The sequence below is a fragment of the Artibeus jamaicensis genome, unplaced genomic scaffold, assembly GCF_021234435.1.
Source record: "Artibeus jamaicensis isolate MK-2021 breed Jamaican fruit bat unplaced genomic scaffold, CSHL_Jam_final contig_3206, whole genome shotgun sequence".
In the NCBI taxonomy this organism is placed as follows: Eukaryota; Metazoa; Chordata; class Mammalia; order Chiroptera; family Phyllostomidae; genus Artibeus; species Artibeus jamaicensis.
In genome coordinates, this window is record NW_026521757.1 from 1,057,266 (window position 1) to 1,073,811 (window position 16,546).

The 16,546-nt window shown below is 34.7% G+C and overlaps 1 non-coding gene across 1 annotated transcript; it reads right to left on the bottom strand.

Annotated features, from left to right (window-relative positions):
- Positions 1-15,702: 15,702 nt before the first annotated feature.
- Positions 15,703-15,838, bottom strand: LOC119039959 (small nucleolar RNA SNORA2/SNORA34 family). Its single transcript, XR_005080758.2, has one exon. It is a non-coding gene; the product is annotated as a small nucleolar RNA SNORA2/SNORA34 family (small nucleolar RNA).
- Between the last annotated feature and the right edge of the window lie 708 nt (positions 15,839-16,546).

A 16,546-nucleotide genomic window follows, 5' to 3' on the forward strand; every position in this document is an offset into this window, starting at 1 on the left:
CAAACAAACAAAAGTATGTGAAATGAAGAGAAATAAAAAAATAAAATAATGATAACAAAAAACAAAAGTAAAAAATAAAATGCAAGTTCTTTAGGATAAAAAAAAGAAATTGGTGTGGCATGCCAGCTGCCATTCATTCTGATTAGTCAGTGTACATACTGGTTGTTGCTGTCTATATGGAATGCCTTCTGACTTACAGGGTTTAGTAAAGATGTGCTGTTGGTCTGCCAAACCAATTGCTTGAAATAAAGAGTTCTGAATTGTTATAGCATACACTGATCAACTAGTTAAACACATTATAAAATTCAAACCAAGATTTCTAGCATCAACCAATTTGGTCATTAATATGTCATACTTATTAAACCATATTTTATAGTCTGCTGTTACTGCAATAATAACATTACTTGCTTATTGTTGTTGATTGCTTTTTATTTGGTTTTTTAATGAGTGTGAGACAGAATATAAAATTTTTGTCATTGGGTAATTCATATTATCTGACAGAGATGGGAATGACAAACAAATATATACACATTTATTTAAGTTTTCTTCAATCATCTTTTTATGCCATAGTTTGCTATATATTAATCAATTAGGGATTAAAACAGATCACATTTAAGTTAATGCATTAAAATGGTTTATGGAATAAAAACTAAAATCTAAGCTTCTTAATTTTATGTAAATTTTAAAATTTACTTGGTATCAATCAGATACTAATATACCATCAAACTGAATTAATTCATCTTCCCCAGAATACACTCCATGCTTCCTTGCCTTTAGTCTTTTTATGCCATTTATTTCATGTTTGTTTAACAATGCCAAGGTCATTAATTATTTTTCAATGGCCAGCATAAGTGCTACTTATTTTATGAAGATTTGTTGATCCCTCCATTGAAAATATTTTCTTACACCTTTGAACACCAGACCCTTGTACTCTGGTACTATCTATACTAAATAAGTTTTTTGACAGTCATCTTTTTTACCAGAATATAACCTCCATATTGTCATCCACAATGTATTTTCAGATTTTGTCTCTCACACAGCAACAGCTCAATGCCCATTATAAGCCCTGAATGGATGTTCATTGGAAGAATATGTCTATTATCCCTAAGCATGGAATAGCTGTTTTTATACATGACCTAAAATTTAAACTTACATGCACGTACATACAGTGTTAAAAAACCCTTTATGTAAACTAAACACTAATTATATATTCTTAGAAAAGGGATAGCTAATATGTACATCTACACACATACGGCATGTGTAATATGTATATTCACTTTAGACTTAATAGGCACATTATTTTCAAGTATTTTTATACTTACAGTTCTTTGTAATTTAGTGGTTTAATTAACAGTTCACAAACACCATAACCCAATTAGTACAATGTATATAAATATTAAAAAGAACAATTACCTTGAAATCATTACATTTTAAACTTTTGGCATTGAAATATAAAACTGAAAGTCCCCTAGTCCCTGGGTGCATGGAATATGAGACCGCATATCAAAGAATACATTCTTTCACAGCTGAGGCATTTATGTAAAAGAAAAAGGAGGAAAATACTGAGAATGAATAAATAACTATATTCATTTAGAACCCAATTTTTTCAGACATCATTTTAACCCAAAATCCTTTTCAAAAATTAAAAGCAATATCATAAACTTTTACTAGAAATTTACTTATTTTGAAATCTGTAAATATTTGAGTAGGATTATAAAATATACATCTGTACATATATTTACACATATTAATACATGATATATGCACATGGTTGCCTCAGTTATAGTAAAATATATTTTATATGATTCCAACACCATAAGAAATACTTGATTATAGAAACTTTGAACTAAAAAATAAAATTATAAGATCACTGTAACTGTAAACAATGTCCAGAAAGTTGAAAAATGAACACTAGTGAAAAACCCGAACTATATTAAGATAGTTTTTTTTTCTGTATCTGAGAATCCAGAGACATTTTGTACATGAAAATTCATGTGACTTATTAATATTATGATTTACAGAACTCATCTGTTTCCGAGGGCCCCAGGCACATGTACTACAAGAACAGCAATTTAATTAAGATAACTTTTGAAATGCAAAAGCCAACTTGGCTCATTTCACATTAGTAAGTTCTTGTAAAATGGATGCTATATATCAATTTCTAAAGGTTTACGAAGACATCATTGTAAATGAATTATAAATAATTTGGCCTGTGGTGAAAACATCACTGTATTCAGGTGCTTCCTTGATATTCTCATGCAGAAAGTTTCTTCCTTCTCTCAGGTGAGGCACATCGAGGTTTAACATTTTGTAGAAAAAGTATCAAGACACAGTTGTTGATAGGGAAAGAGGAAATTTGGTTACATAGCATTGAATAAATTATTTACTTACCCCTTGGGTTTTAGCTGCAAAATATCACTATTCAGATACAGTCAATTACAAATGGCTTTTTTGGAAGATGTATTAGCATTCACTAAATTCTTTGATATTGAAGAATTATGTTTTTAAAATTGTTATATAATATTTAGAGAATATGAATTGGGCTAAGATAATTGGGATTAATGATTCTTTATTTTTAAAGTTCAAATAAAATTTTCAGATAATTAAGACACAGATAGCCGGTAACACAATGTAATCAAAAAGAAATGTTAAATGATACTGGAAATTTCTAAGAAATATAACTACAATAGTGTTAGTGAAACTTTGGTGTACACAATAGTAGTCAAAATGCCAATGTGGAGTGACACTTAATAGAAAAAGCACAGATTAATTTAAACTATTCTACTTGTGATCTGCCAAATACAAGTTTAAAGGAGGATAATCAAGAAAGTTCAGAGTAGCACTTCATGTCATGATAATGCAAAAAAATCTTTTAAATGAAATATTTTTATGAGCCATGTGTTTAGATTACTATCAGTATCGAACAGAAGCTTTAAAATATAAAACATTCACTAGATTATGGTTTCACATACCAGTCAATATAAAAATTAATACTCATAACTCAAAATTTATTATTAATATTTAATGGAATATTACTAATAAAAAGTAGGTATAGAAATACTTTATAGTTGATAAAGATAACAATTAGAGGCCTGTATTTCACAAAAAGTTAATAGAAGATCTAATATTTACGATGGTATATTCACCCACTAAAAAAATATTTCTGGAGTAAGAAATATTACAAAAAGAGAAAGGAGTTGATAAATATAAAATAGCATAAATAAAGTATCAGTGTGAATGATATCAAAGAAATAGTGTAAAAGGGATGAGACAGTAATTTTTATTTTCATTGTATTTATTTATTTATTTTATTGTCATAATACAATTGTCCCAATTTCTCCTGTTGCTCTCCCCTTGCACCCCATCATCACCGAATCAATCCCCACATGGTTGTCCACATCCACGGGTGATTTATACTTGTTTTTTTTTAACTAGACACTTCCCCTTCTTTCCTTACATATTTCCCTGCATGCTATCCTCTGGTCCCTGTCAGTTTGTTCTTAATTTTAAGGTCTCCAGTTATATTTTGCTTGCTTGTTTGTTTTGCTGATTAGGGTGCACTTAACAGTGAGATTGGCTGGTATAGCTCAGTTGATTGAGCGCAGGCCTGCAAACCACAAGATCACAGTTCGATTCCCCATTAGGGCACATGCCTGGGTTGCAGGCCAGTTCCCAGCAGGGGATGCACCAGAAGCAACCATACATTGATATTTCTCTCCTTCCCTTCTAAAGATAAATAAATTAAAATTTTAAAAAAAGGTGAGATCTTACAATATTTGTCTTTTACCACCTGGCTTACTTCACTTAGCATAGTGCTTTCCAGTTCCATCCATGTTGTAGCTTCTTTCTCTCTGCTGCATAGAATTCCATTGTGTAAATGTACCACAATTTTTTAATCCATTCATTTACTGACGGGCACCTAGGTTGCTTCCAGCTCTTGGCTATTGTAAATTGGGCTGCTATGAGCATTGGGGTGCATAGGTTCTTTCGAGTTGGTGTTCCAGGGTTCTTAGGGTATAATCCCAGCAGTGGAATTGCTGGATCAAAAGGCAGTACCAGTTTTAGTTTACTGAGGAAATTCCATACTGTTTTCCAAAGGGGCTGCACCAGTCTTCAATCCCATCAACAGCACACTAGGGTCCCCTTTTCTCCTCAACCCCTCCAACATTTGTTGTTTGTTGCTTTGTTTATGATGACCATTCTGACCCATGTGAAGTGGTATCTCATTGTGGTTTTCATTTGCATCTCTCTGATAGCTAGTGATATTGAGCATCTTTTCATGTGTCTCTGGGCCCTCTGTATGTCCTCCTTGGAAAAGTGTCAGTTCAGTTCCTTTGCCCACTTTTTAATTGGGTTGTTTATCCTCTTGGAGTAGAGTCCTGTGAGTTCTTTACAATATTATACAAAATATTAACCCTCTAATATACTCTGTATAGCCCATTTTTGTTATGAAGATATAAATTGAATTACATATGTAATATAAATTCTTAGAATGTACAATGATGTGCTAGAATACTTATTACAATGAAAACTTAAAATGAATTAGAAGACATTTAAACCTCTTTATTATCGGTTTTTAAAATTAGACCTTAAAAGCAAACAACTGAGAAGGTTTGAATCAGAAGTGAAGGAACTATTGTTGCTAACCTTAATGAAGTTTGAAATATTTACTGGGCCAGGAATAAAAATTCTGAGTACCTTTCTGAGTAATTAATTATTATCAGCATTATCAAAAATATTTTTACGAACTTAAATCAGTTGTGAGTTCATCATTTCACATAGTGAAATGACATTTGTAATTAAAATAAGTGAGATATTCTTTCTTTCTTTATTTTTTTAGAGAGGGGAAGAGAAGGAGAACGAGAGGGAGAGAAACATCAATGTATGGTTGCCTCTAGCATGCCCCAAACCAGGGACCTGGCCTGCAATCAGTGACCCTTTGATTCACAGGCTAGCACTCAATCCACTGAGCTACACCAGCCAGGGCAAGATCCTTTATAGAACAACCGGTTCAATGTCATGGAATGGTATGGAAAATGCAATTGTTTTTATTAGAATAAGTGATGTTAAGATTATTCTTATTAATTTAGACATGTTTATAATCTAGAAATGATTGACTTGAATATTTCATTATTGACTTTTGCTATGCACCTTCCATATTATGGTTCTCTGTTCAACATTATTCTCCAAATGTCTTGAAACGCTTCTTCATGTATGCTTACACAGGTGATCAAAAACTAATAGTTAAATCCTAAAGGAAAAAACAATAGGCAATGAGAATTTTTTTTCAAGAAATATAAGACCAGAGATAAGAATCTCCTCCTTAAAGCTGATCGTTACAAAGTAGCCTGGATTTTTTCAAATTCAATTTAGGGATGAAAGCAAGCATCGTTCTGGACCTACACAAAAACAGCCTAGGTTCAAATGTAAATCCAGTTTCTTCTAAAACAACTCTCTCTTTGTCATGTCTAATTTTATTGAATTTATTACATTGATTAATAAATTTATATAGGTTTCAAGTCATCTATTTTCATGAATTAAATATATACATATATTTAATCACTACCACTTAAGTTATAATACAGAATAATTGCATCACCCCAGATGTTACATGGTTGTATTTCCTATTACACATTGCTACAAACCTTAAGCACTAACTATTCTTCTATTTTTTAATTATTTTCCTCAAAACATAATTGTTTATTAAATGTGCTACTGTTCTGTGTGCCTCATCATTGTCGTAGTCTCTCTGAAAATTAGATATTTGGAAAGGACAAAACCTCGATGTGAAAAATGGTAGTTAGGGAATTTTACACAACTAATTCTTCACTACCATAAATTACTCCAGTAAATTAAAAAGGAAACCCTAGTGTACTGTTGGTGGGAATGCAGTCTGATGTAGCCACTGTGGAAAACAGTGTGGAGTAGCCTCAGAAAATTAATTAAAAATTGAGCTCCATTTTGACCCAACAATTCCACTTCTGGGAATGTATTCTAAGAATCCCAAAATACCAATAGAAAAAAATATATGCACCTCTATGTTCATGGCAGCATTACTTACAATAGCTAAGATCTGGAAACAACCTAAGTGCCATCAATAAATGGGTAGATAAAAAAATGTGGCATATTCCCACAGTGGAATACTATACAGCAGTAAAAAGGAAAGAATTCTTATTTTATGTGACAGCATAGATGAGCCTAGACCATATTATGCTAAGTGAAGTAAGCCAGTCAGTGAAAGATCTCACTTAAGTGTGGAATCTAATGAACACAATTAACTAGGGGCCAAAATAGAAACAGAAGCTTAGATACATGGAACAGACTGATGGTGGCTGCCACAGGGGTAAGGGAAGAACTGGATGAAAGATCATGAAAGGACTAACCAAAGAACATTTATGCATGACCCATGGACATGCATGGCCATGATCACCATGGACAACAACAGTATGGTGATCAACTAGGGACGGGAAGGGGTGCGAATGGGTGGAGGTGGGAAAAGGGGGAAAAGGCGGAGACATCTATAATAGCATAAAAATACAAAAATTGTATTTAATTTTTGAAATCAAGTGATTAAATAGAAATTTAATTTTAATGGGACCTTTATATCTTACATTTAACAGTCACTTGACTTTAAAAATATGTATTTTCACTTTTAAATTTTAAATTTTTAGATCCCTTGGCCAAAAAAAAAGGTCTTTGTCATTTTGGAGAAAATATACCAATGAATTGCATTAATAATTTTCTCATACATATATACATATGGTACACATCATGTTTCAGCAAAAGAAGATGGGACATCTGCACTAGTTTGCTTGGGTTACTGTAACAAAATATCATAAACGAGGTAGCTTTAACAAAAACTTATTGTCTCACAGTTCTGAAGGCTTAGAAATCTGAGAACTGGGGTTAGATCTTTCTTCTGAGGGCTGCAAGGAAGAGTCTGTTTCATGGCCCTCTGCTAGTTTCTGGTTATAAATGCTGGCAATCTTCGACACACTCTTTAATGTGTCATAAATGTGTCACTGATATATGACTTGATGTTCACATGGCATTCTCCTTGTGTGCATGTCTCCCTGTGTCCAAATCTTCTTCCACATGGGCATGGTCACAATGGATCAAGGCTCGCCGTAATGGCCTTAACTTGATCATTTGCAAAGTCCCCATATCCGAATAATGTCACATTCACACTTACTGGGTTTCAGAATTCACATCTTTTAGAGAGGCACAAATCAACCCATAACAATATTAAAAATGACCAACAAAGCAATTATGAGAATATTCTTAAGTACTGTGGCCTCAGCACTGACCCCATTTACGAGTTAGGTCAAAATTGTCTCATGTAAATGAACAATTGGATAGTGCACAGAGACTCAACGTCAGCGGGAAAAAATGGTGAGGAGTGAGGTTGCTGCTCTGTGTCTTTCTACCTATCTCCTCTTAGCCTCCCTAATGCTGTATTTACAGATGAAAAGCAAATATTTAAAGCATATAGTTTATAGCAATATGTTTGGGATACAATAAAGGGTTTGTTAAAAATAATAATGGTAACAATAATATTGTAACGATAATAATTAGTATTAAATCAAAAGCATGGTACCATAAGTAGCAAATTTTAGGTGTTTGTCATTACATAGTGATCAGTGTGAATGGAATATCTTGCAAAGACTTCGTAGTAAAAGAGATTAGAGAATTGATTGTACCGATCAGTAATAAGACCATTTCAAAACCAGAATCAGCCTCTGTGTCTGCTTTTTTCCACATTCTCTGCTTTGCTTTTAAGTGCAGCAACCTGTGAATTATTCTTACAAGTTAACAATGTCTTCTGATAAGTCACTGAGGGCATATTTCTTTTAAAATACTGTGGCTCAGATATACAGCTAGCTTATTTGGATCACATAAATTCTTTTGTCTAATTGGATAAAGGATGAATTATTACTCAAAATGAGAAGGAAAATGATGTTTTACACATCAAAGAACAAAACTCCATATGATATCCAATACAATGTTTAAACCAATTTTCCTGATAATTTGAAAGAATATTGAAAGAGCATTGAATGAACTAAGCCATCAGTTCTTTACCAATGCAATATTATATCTTTCATTCATTTTAATTTGTATCTTTTACTCAAGCATATTACCTACTTAGTTAACAATTAAACTCAGGTCTCTGTTCTCTAAAGTGCCATAAAAAAGTTTAAATAATTCAAGTTTAGTTGTAAAATTGTAATAGGCCAGGGAAGATTTTAAATTTGAAATTCAATTCCTACCTGCTCAGACTATAATAAAGAGCATAACGGAAGTGCAGTGCCACCACATTTAATCATTTGTCATGGAATGTAAATGACATGCTGCACACCATCAGCACAAGCAACGCACAGGCACTGTGTTATGGGCAGGAGAGTCATTTATTAGAGTGCCTGTTTGACTTGCATTCGAAGCATGACAGTTTGTACCACTCTGTGACATTTTATGTATTTACTTATTTTCATCCACCAAGGTCACTCCAAATTTTCACTGTTTTCAAGCGACTTGTTTATATATAATCTAGGCCCTTCACTAAAAGTTCATTTTTCTCTTGCTTTTCCTCTGTAAACATCCTTCACGTTTAAGGTTTTGTTTTGTTTTCCCCCAATACTGTGATCAAGTTCAATGAACCAGGCCTGGATCTAGGCCATCTTCTTAAAATGTGAAAAAACACAATAGTAAGTTTGAGTGTCTTGCAAAGAGGACCAGAAGGTCCTTCCAAATGGGACACTGCCTTTGTACATGTATCATATGGTATGGAACTGGTATTTCTATATCCTCAAGTTGATTATACTTTGAGAGGAAATATAATAATAGAACACATTATGAGACAAATGTACATGATTGTAGTTGTATTTCATTAAGAAGCCTACACGGTAGGTACAAAATAGACAGGGGGAGGTTAAGAATAGTGTGGGAAATGGAGAAGCCAAAGAACCTACATGCACAACTCATGAACATGAACTAAGGGGGGGATTGCTAGAGAGAATGGGGGTACCAGGTAGAGGGGAGCAAAGGGGGAAAATCAGGACAACTATAATAGCATAATCAATAAAATATACTTAAAAGACAAAATAAAATTAAAAATAAGAAAATTTTAAGAAATTGTGATGTTTATAGTATCCAAATTGGTGATGTTTTAAAAAATCATTCTATATAAAAACTGAAGCTAATAACTGGCAGAATGCTTATAAAGTACCAATATAGAGCAAAAAGAAATTATTACTGTGGAGAAATGTTATCACCCAGGCAATTTTGAGGCTTTTTAAAGTAGTTCCATCCCTTTTGTGAGAATACAGTGTCTCTTTATCCTGGATTTTGCTGACTAAATTGTTCACTTCTGACTTTTGAGCCTTTAATTCTCTACCATTCACCTAGACAATTTCTTTTAATTACATATTAATTTTTGAATCAGGGTTTAATAGGATAAATTAAGTGTCCTTATATGATGTTATAATCATATTCTAATTGTGCTTCTTTAAGATTAAAATTAGGTCATTTTAATTCGAGTTTTGGGAATCCAAGACTTTAAAATGTCCTTTACTTAGCTAGTTGGATGGCTAACCACATTATGGGTGGATTTTAAATTTAAAGCTCTGAAGTCACCCATTCGGTGAGACAGAGATTTTCAAGCAGTGTGTTACAGCAGGCACACCAGTGTGCTGCAAGAATTTTTAAAATATGTGATACCTGACTATTTAGTCAGGGACACTGACATCTTTCCCCTTAGATGAAGTAAAAAAGAAAGAACACAGTAGCCATTTGGTGTGAATGAATTAAAATTACACATTTATTTTTTTGTCAAACTGCCAAAAAACATAATGTATTTTTTGGTGTGCCACTGATTTTTAGTAATTACTTTACATGTCCATGAGTTTAGGAAGGTTGAAAATGACTTCTCTAAAACAATGAAAATATTTGTCTTTGAGACCCCAGACTCAGAGCGAAAATGTATTAGAATTCTAACACTTTAAATGCAATGAAAATTTTAATGTGTCCTGAGACATAAACACCCATGAGCCCATCAAAAGCCAAAGCCAAAGGTAAAACAAAGTAAGATTTTTACAGTGCAATGCAACACAACAACGGTGACCGCCAGATCTAAAACACATGGCATTTTATAATGAGTGGCAAATTGAATAAACATAATTTCACTTCTAAAATCATTGGATAATGGAAATTCCAATTCAATCATTTTCTGATTAGGAAGAGGGAAGTCACTCAGAAAATACATACATCCTGGCTGGTGCGGCTCCGTGGATGGAGCGCTGGCCTCCCAGTCAGGGCACATGCCTGGGTTTCGGGCCAGCCAGGTCCCCAGCAGGGGGCGTGTGAGAGGCAACCATACCCTGATGTTTCTCTCCCTCTCTCCTTCCCTTCCCCGGCTCTAAAAATAAATAAATAAATAATTTAAAATAATAGAAAGTAATAAAAATTTGTACAAATATCAGCAAATGATTTGGGGGGATATTCAGTTCATAAATTATTAGATCTACCATAGTCTTTACAACAGGTTAATAATACACATACATTCTTACTGCATTAGATGAAAGCAACGACTAACACATGTTAATTTAAAATCATTTTCTCATCATTCTTTGAGCCATCCCTTAATATATGGAATAAAAATTACATCCCACATTTACTATGCACTTTCCTTTTTTAGAAAGTTAAAGTTAAACACCAGAATAATCTCATTTTTATTGTAAATATCAGATTACTAGTATTAGGTTACATAGGACATCTTATGCCAATGTTCATATCCAAATATACATGCTGTAATGTTTAAGACATATCATGTTATAATAAATATTATAGGTGTGTTTTTATGGAATACACAAGGAAGTAATGTAAAATACAAATTTGTTTTAAGCTATAATTATTAAAAATATAATCAATTAAAGGGGACACTCTAGAGAAAATCAAGGGAAATATCATAGTATATTTTATCATTTACAAATAATGGCAAATATAGAAGTAATTAAGCTTTTAGAGAATTATATTCTTCAAATACATTTTTCAAAGTAGTTCTTAAATCAAGCTTTCATCCCCCTTTTTGTATATATAATATAAAATAAATGACATAGCAATATATAATATGTACAAATATATAAACATAGAAACATTTCTACAACATAGAAAAATCTATATGTTAAATATAGTTTATTTTTATACATTATACACAATAGTAGATTGATTTAAGTACTTCCACTGCCTTACTTTTAATACCTACACATCTCTTTGCTACACTAAATAAACTGTGGTTTAAACTAAAAAGTCTAATATTTTTAATTGGCAAGGATGTTAAAGAAAACTTAGATGCAAAGCAGAAATCTGTCTTAATTTGGTGCATCAAATATCAAGTAAGATTAGTAAGCTATTAGCCTTTTCATGTATTATAATGCTCTGACACTTCATCCATCACGTTTGAGTTTCATCAGGAAGGTGAGCACAGCATATCTCCCTCAATTTATCTTGGAATATGTTAGAAAATGACAAGTTGCTCTTTTGTTCATTCACTTACAAAAGAGTAAAAATTCTTGTAAATAGAAACCATAATGAATGTTCAAGATCATTTACCATGCCGAAATGAACCTGCATTCTGATAGCGGCTCCACCTCCAGATACCAGTAAAGATGTGAAGTTTAGTAAGAAAATATATTTGATTAAAGCTTTCTTATGAAAGTATTTTGTTCTCATGTTAGGTCATATCTATTAATTAATAATAACCATGTGCCATGTCCAGTATACAATAAAAATGAGTAGAATTTAATGAAAATATGTTGTATGTTTAATTAAATTTTTATTTCACTTACCTTAACCTTAAAAAATAAATTACTGTATTTAGAATTGAGACAGGGTATTAAGAAGCTAAGAAAATTCCTTGGCAAGCGGACTAGGGAAACTGAGACATAGTCGAACACAATGGCAGAGTAATTTATAGCCAGGTTCAGATGTTCTCCTCCCTAGACATAACACCTAGGCCTCAGCTGTGTTTCAGCTCCAGGCCCCGAAAAGCAGCAAAACCAGGTGAGTGACACCAGAATCAACTGCAATTATTGAAGAACCCCCGCCCTGCCACTGAGCAGTCACAGAAGACCATAACCCTAAAAGGGCACACCTGGAGAACTGATGAATATTCCACTGAAAGCTTCCCTGAGACCACCCCTAACATTCCCACCTGCAAGAAGTGATGAAAGCTTCAAGATAAAGGACGCAGCCTAAGTGTCCTTTCTCTGGGGAGCAGCCTGCACCATTCCCTTTCCTCCCCTCCCACCCCACTCCTCTCTTCACAGACACTAGTGCCTCCTAAACTCTAAGGCAGTGAGCAGCTGCCAACTTGTCCCAGGCTGATCCCCCAGACTTGTCCTGAAGGCCCCCTTTTCTGACTTCCCAGTGGGTTAAGGCAGCCCAGCCTAGGCTCTCCTGTTGCTTCTTCTGTGCTGAGCCCTTTTCTCACCTGTCTCAGCAGGCCCATTCTCTCCTTGAGGATGTACTAATGAACCTCTTACTCATTCAATTTATCTCTCTGGTACATAATTTTTTACTCAGTTCGTGAGAAAAACCGAGCCCCAGTAACAGAATTAACAGAAGAGACTGGAAACAGAATGACACCAACTTCTGCTTGTGACAAACTTTTCCAACTTTTTCTTTTTAATTAATGTATTTATCATTGAATATGTATTAAGCTTTTAAATTATGCTAAGATAGAACCTGATAGCATACAATGAAAGCACTAAGACATTATAATGCGTGTATAGAACCAGAGGGACTAGATTGTGGGTGGCAGTGGAGGTTAAGTGGTAAGAACAGGGCTCATTGGGCAGAAATTTGACTGGAATGAGGGAGTAAGCATGAAACTATCTACCATGAGAGTATTTTGAGCGGTGGGAACATCAAGACAACAGATCAGGAGCATTTGATTATCAGCAGTAAAGCCAATAGTGGAAAGAGTGGGAGGGAATTTGACTGGAGAAGTAACTGTGTCTTGTTACCATACACACAAAAAAAAATTCTTAGATTTTAGTCAGAATTACTCTTGTGTGTGGGTAAACATCAGGCATCCAAATCTGTAGAAAATTTTCATTAGTTTATTAGAGTTTATTTGAGCTAGAAGAAATTCCTGGCAATAAGAGCTCATGGGGCTGAGAAGAATGCTTCCCAGAATGAGAGTCTTTGGTTTGTTTTATACTTTCGAAGTTAAGAAGGAAACAGGAGGAAGATTTCAGAAGTGTGGGGAAAAGCCAGGCAGGGAAATCTCTGTGATCAGATTATAGGATAGATAACAAGATTATGTGCTATCCTCAGGGTGTTTATGTTAGAGGCAGTTCAAAAAGAGAGGCATTTCAGAGATGCATTAATCCAGATGCGCAAAAGCAGTGGTCAGGGCTCGCTTAAGGCAAAGATAACCTTTTCCTGTGGAAGTTAGTCCCGAGGCTGGACCTGCACAGCTAAGAATGTATGATTAGATGGCCCTGGAAGGGTACTTCCAGTTTGATTTACTACAGAGCTTTCTTTTTTTTTTCCCCATCCGCATTTGTATCAAATAATTTTCAGTGGCAGAGCTAGTTTGGAAGGAATAGGATCATAGACAAGATATCCAAAGAGCAGACTGTTATCAAATTGCTTAACCTAAACAACCTACTCATTTGGTGACTCTAGTAAGCCTGGCAATTAATCTAATGGACTAAAATTAAAGTTAAAAGTCAAATAGCCCTAGCTAGTGTGGCTCAGTGACTTGAGCGATTGCCTGTGAACAAAAGGGTCACCAATTCAGTTCCAAGTCCGAGCACAAGGCTGGGTTGTAGGCCAGGTCCCCAATAGGGAGTGTGTGAGGGAGAACCACACATTGATGTTTCTTTCCCTCCCTTTCTTTCCCCTGTCTCTAAAACTAAATAAATAAATATTTTAAAAGAAGAGTCGAATAAAATTAGTAAGAAATGAATTTGTTTCATTGTTGAACTAGTACAATGGGAGATGTGCACTGTATGGATATTTTAGGGTTTTATAAAATGATGAAAAGTCCAGGGCAATCACCATACTGCCCTCCTTAAAATCCTGCAAGGGCTCCCTTTGCTGGACTTCTCCTTCCCCCAATCCCCAATCTCATCTCACAGGCTGTCACGCCATTTTACAAGTGTGTTCAAAATGCTAAGCTCAAATATATGTAAAGTGTGTGTCCTCTAAAAAAAGGGATTATGTGGAACACACTTGTAGTTGAACCAAGTTGGGTTTGTTGACTTGTAACGTAGGTGAGTGCTCACCATGGGAAATAAGCAGCTTCTTAGTAACAGAGTCTTTGCTCACACAGCAATTGTTTTGTTGGGGGATTTTTCTGTGTACTTAAGGAATTGGACTTTGCCCTAGATTGGGAAGTATAAGGAAGTGATGATTCTGTTATGGGAGAAACTCCCAGAAACTCATTTCTTTCCAATGCAGTAAGGTATCATAGGCCAGTGAGCGTACTAGCCTGCAAGCAAAATTTAATAACACTAAATTCTAATAGAAAAGCAAAGCAAGGGTGGCTAGAGCAAGGGTGTCAAAAGTAGGGTGGCCAATGGCTGGGTGACCAGCACCCAGATGGCCAAAAGAAGTAGCCAGGAGCTCCCTGGCCAGCAGTCCAACCCCACATCGCAAGGGAACCACAAGGCCAAGAGAAGAGGCTAAGAGGGAAAGCCCTTTGTTCTGAGGATTTACATAGTTGGTGGAGTAAGTGTGAAGAAGTTACATTTTGATTATCAGGTAAAAGTGGTGCCAGCTTTCTGGGGGAGACGTGACTGCCTAAACATAGCTGTGGGTGGAGGTCTATTAACCCAAATCTTTATCTTCCTCCAGACTCCACTTGTTCATTTTGCACATGTGATGGGAGGCAGGCAGTTAACTAAAACTGTTTATGGGCCCTTTCTTTGGGCACTAGAGATCCCTCCTTTTCCCCCTTCCAGACCTTGGAATGAATATACAGCCCCAAGGTTTTCCTTTTCCCAGATAGTGGAGACACAGCCTTTCAGGGGTTCCCCCGCTCCTGACCGTATTTCCACTTGTTCAGGACTACTGGCAGCTTTATGAGACCAGGCTCAGGATTACTGGGTCAAACCATGTGAGCTTTTGCTTTTAGCCTCCTGTATTAAGTTCTATGCTAAATTGTAACAGTGAGAGCCCTGCCTTTATTTCCCCTCTGGCCACTCATTCATCCATAACAATTCCAGGGTTTGTTATTCTAATATTTCCTATCTAGAAGCTAAGAAGAACAATGTGTGGCTGAAGTTGTCTTTGATAAGGAAGCAGTAGTAATTTATATCATCAATATATTGAAAGATTTAGTTATTTTTATAGTTTGAACAATGTTCTTGTCTTCTCTAAATCTGTATGAGTGGGGAGTGGTCCTGTTTTTTCTTGAACTGTTGACTTTCAAGAAGGGTCTTGTCTAATGTTGATGCAAATTTATGAAGAAGGGTTCCATGGCCTATCTGTGATTGTCTTACCAGTTCTAGCACCTTATTGAAAGCAAAAAGTCTGCTCCTAGCTCTCTTAGAAAGGCTGTGGTTTAGTGTACTTGCCAGGTTTGGAAACCAAGAACCCTATAAAATGTTTAGAATAAATCATTGAGAAAGACATTTTGGCCTGGAGATTTCAATGGAGGAAATATATTATTTATTTATTTATTCATTTATTTGACTCAGATGTTTCTTCCTAATGAATGGCCATTACATTTCCTAAGTTCTGAAATGACCAACAGACCACAGAAAGACATTTCCTTAGACTCTTGCTTAAAACCAACAGCTTCAGCAAACTGCTGACCTTGATTCGGGGCCAGAGATTTATTTTTTAAATTTCTTTTCTTTTAAAAGAAATCATATTACTTCTTTCAGTTTTTAAAAGTTACTTATCTCTAGATATTTATCAGTTTCTCCATATCTTTTAATCATTGGAGAAAATTGCTTCAAAATTATTATTTTTAGTATATATTTCTTACATTGGGTGATACTTTTTATATTTTATATTATTTTATTCTTACTTTCTACATATTTTTCTAACCATTCCATTAGTTAATGTTTTTAGTCATTTGAAACTATTTAATTTGGCCTTGTTTTTTCTTCACGATATGTTTGTTTTCTGTTTTATTATTACCTTCCTCTAAGTTAAGTGGGTATAATTTCCAAGATACTAGTTTGTTTTGTTTTCTTCTTCTGTTTTTTAATTTTTTATTTAATTGTTGTTTAAGTACAGTTTTCTGTCTTTTACTCTCATCCCAGCCCACCCCCCAGGTGCTCCCCACCTCCCTCCCACTTCCACTCCCCTTAGTTGTTGTCCATGTGTCCTTTATACTAGTTCCTGTAAATCCTTCCCCTTTTCCCCCTGAAATTCCCTTCCCTCTCCCCTCTGGTTGCTGTCAGCCTGTTCTCTATATATTTTGCTTGCTTGTTTGTTTTGTTGTTTAGCTTCCTGTTAAAGGCGAGATCATATGGTATTTGTCTTTCAACCCCTGGCTTATTTCACTCACCATAATGTTTTCCATTTCCAT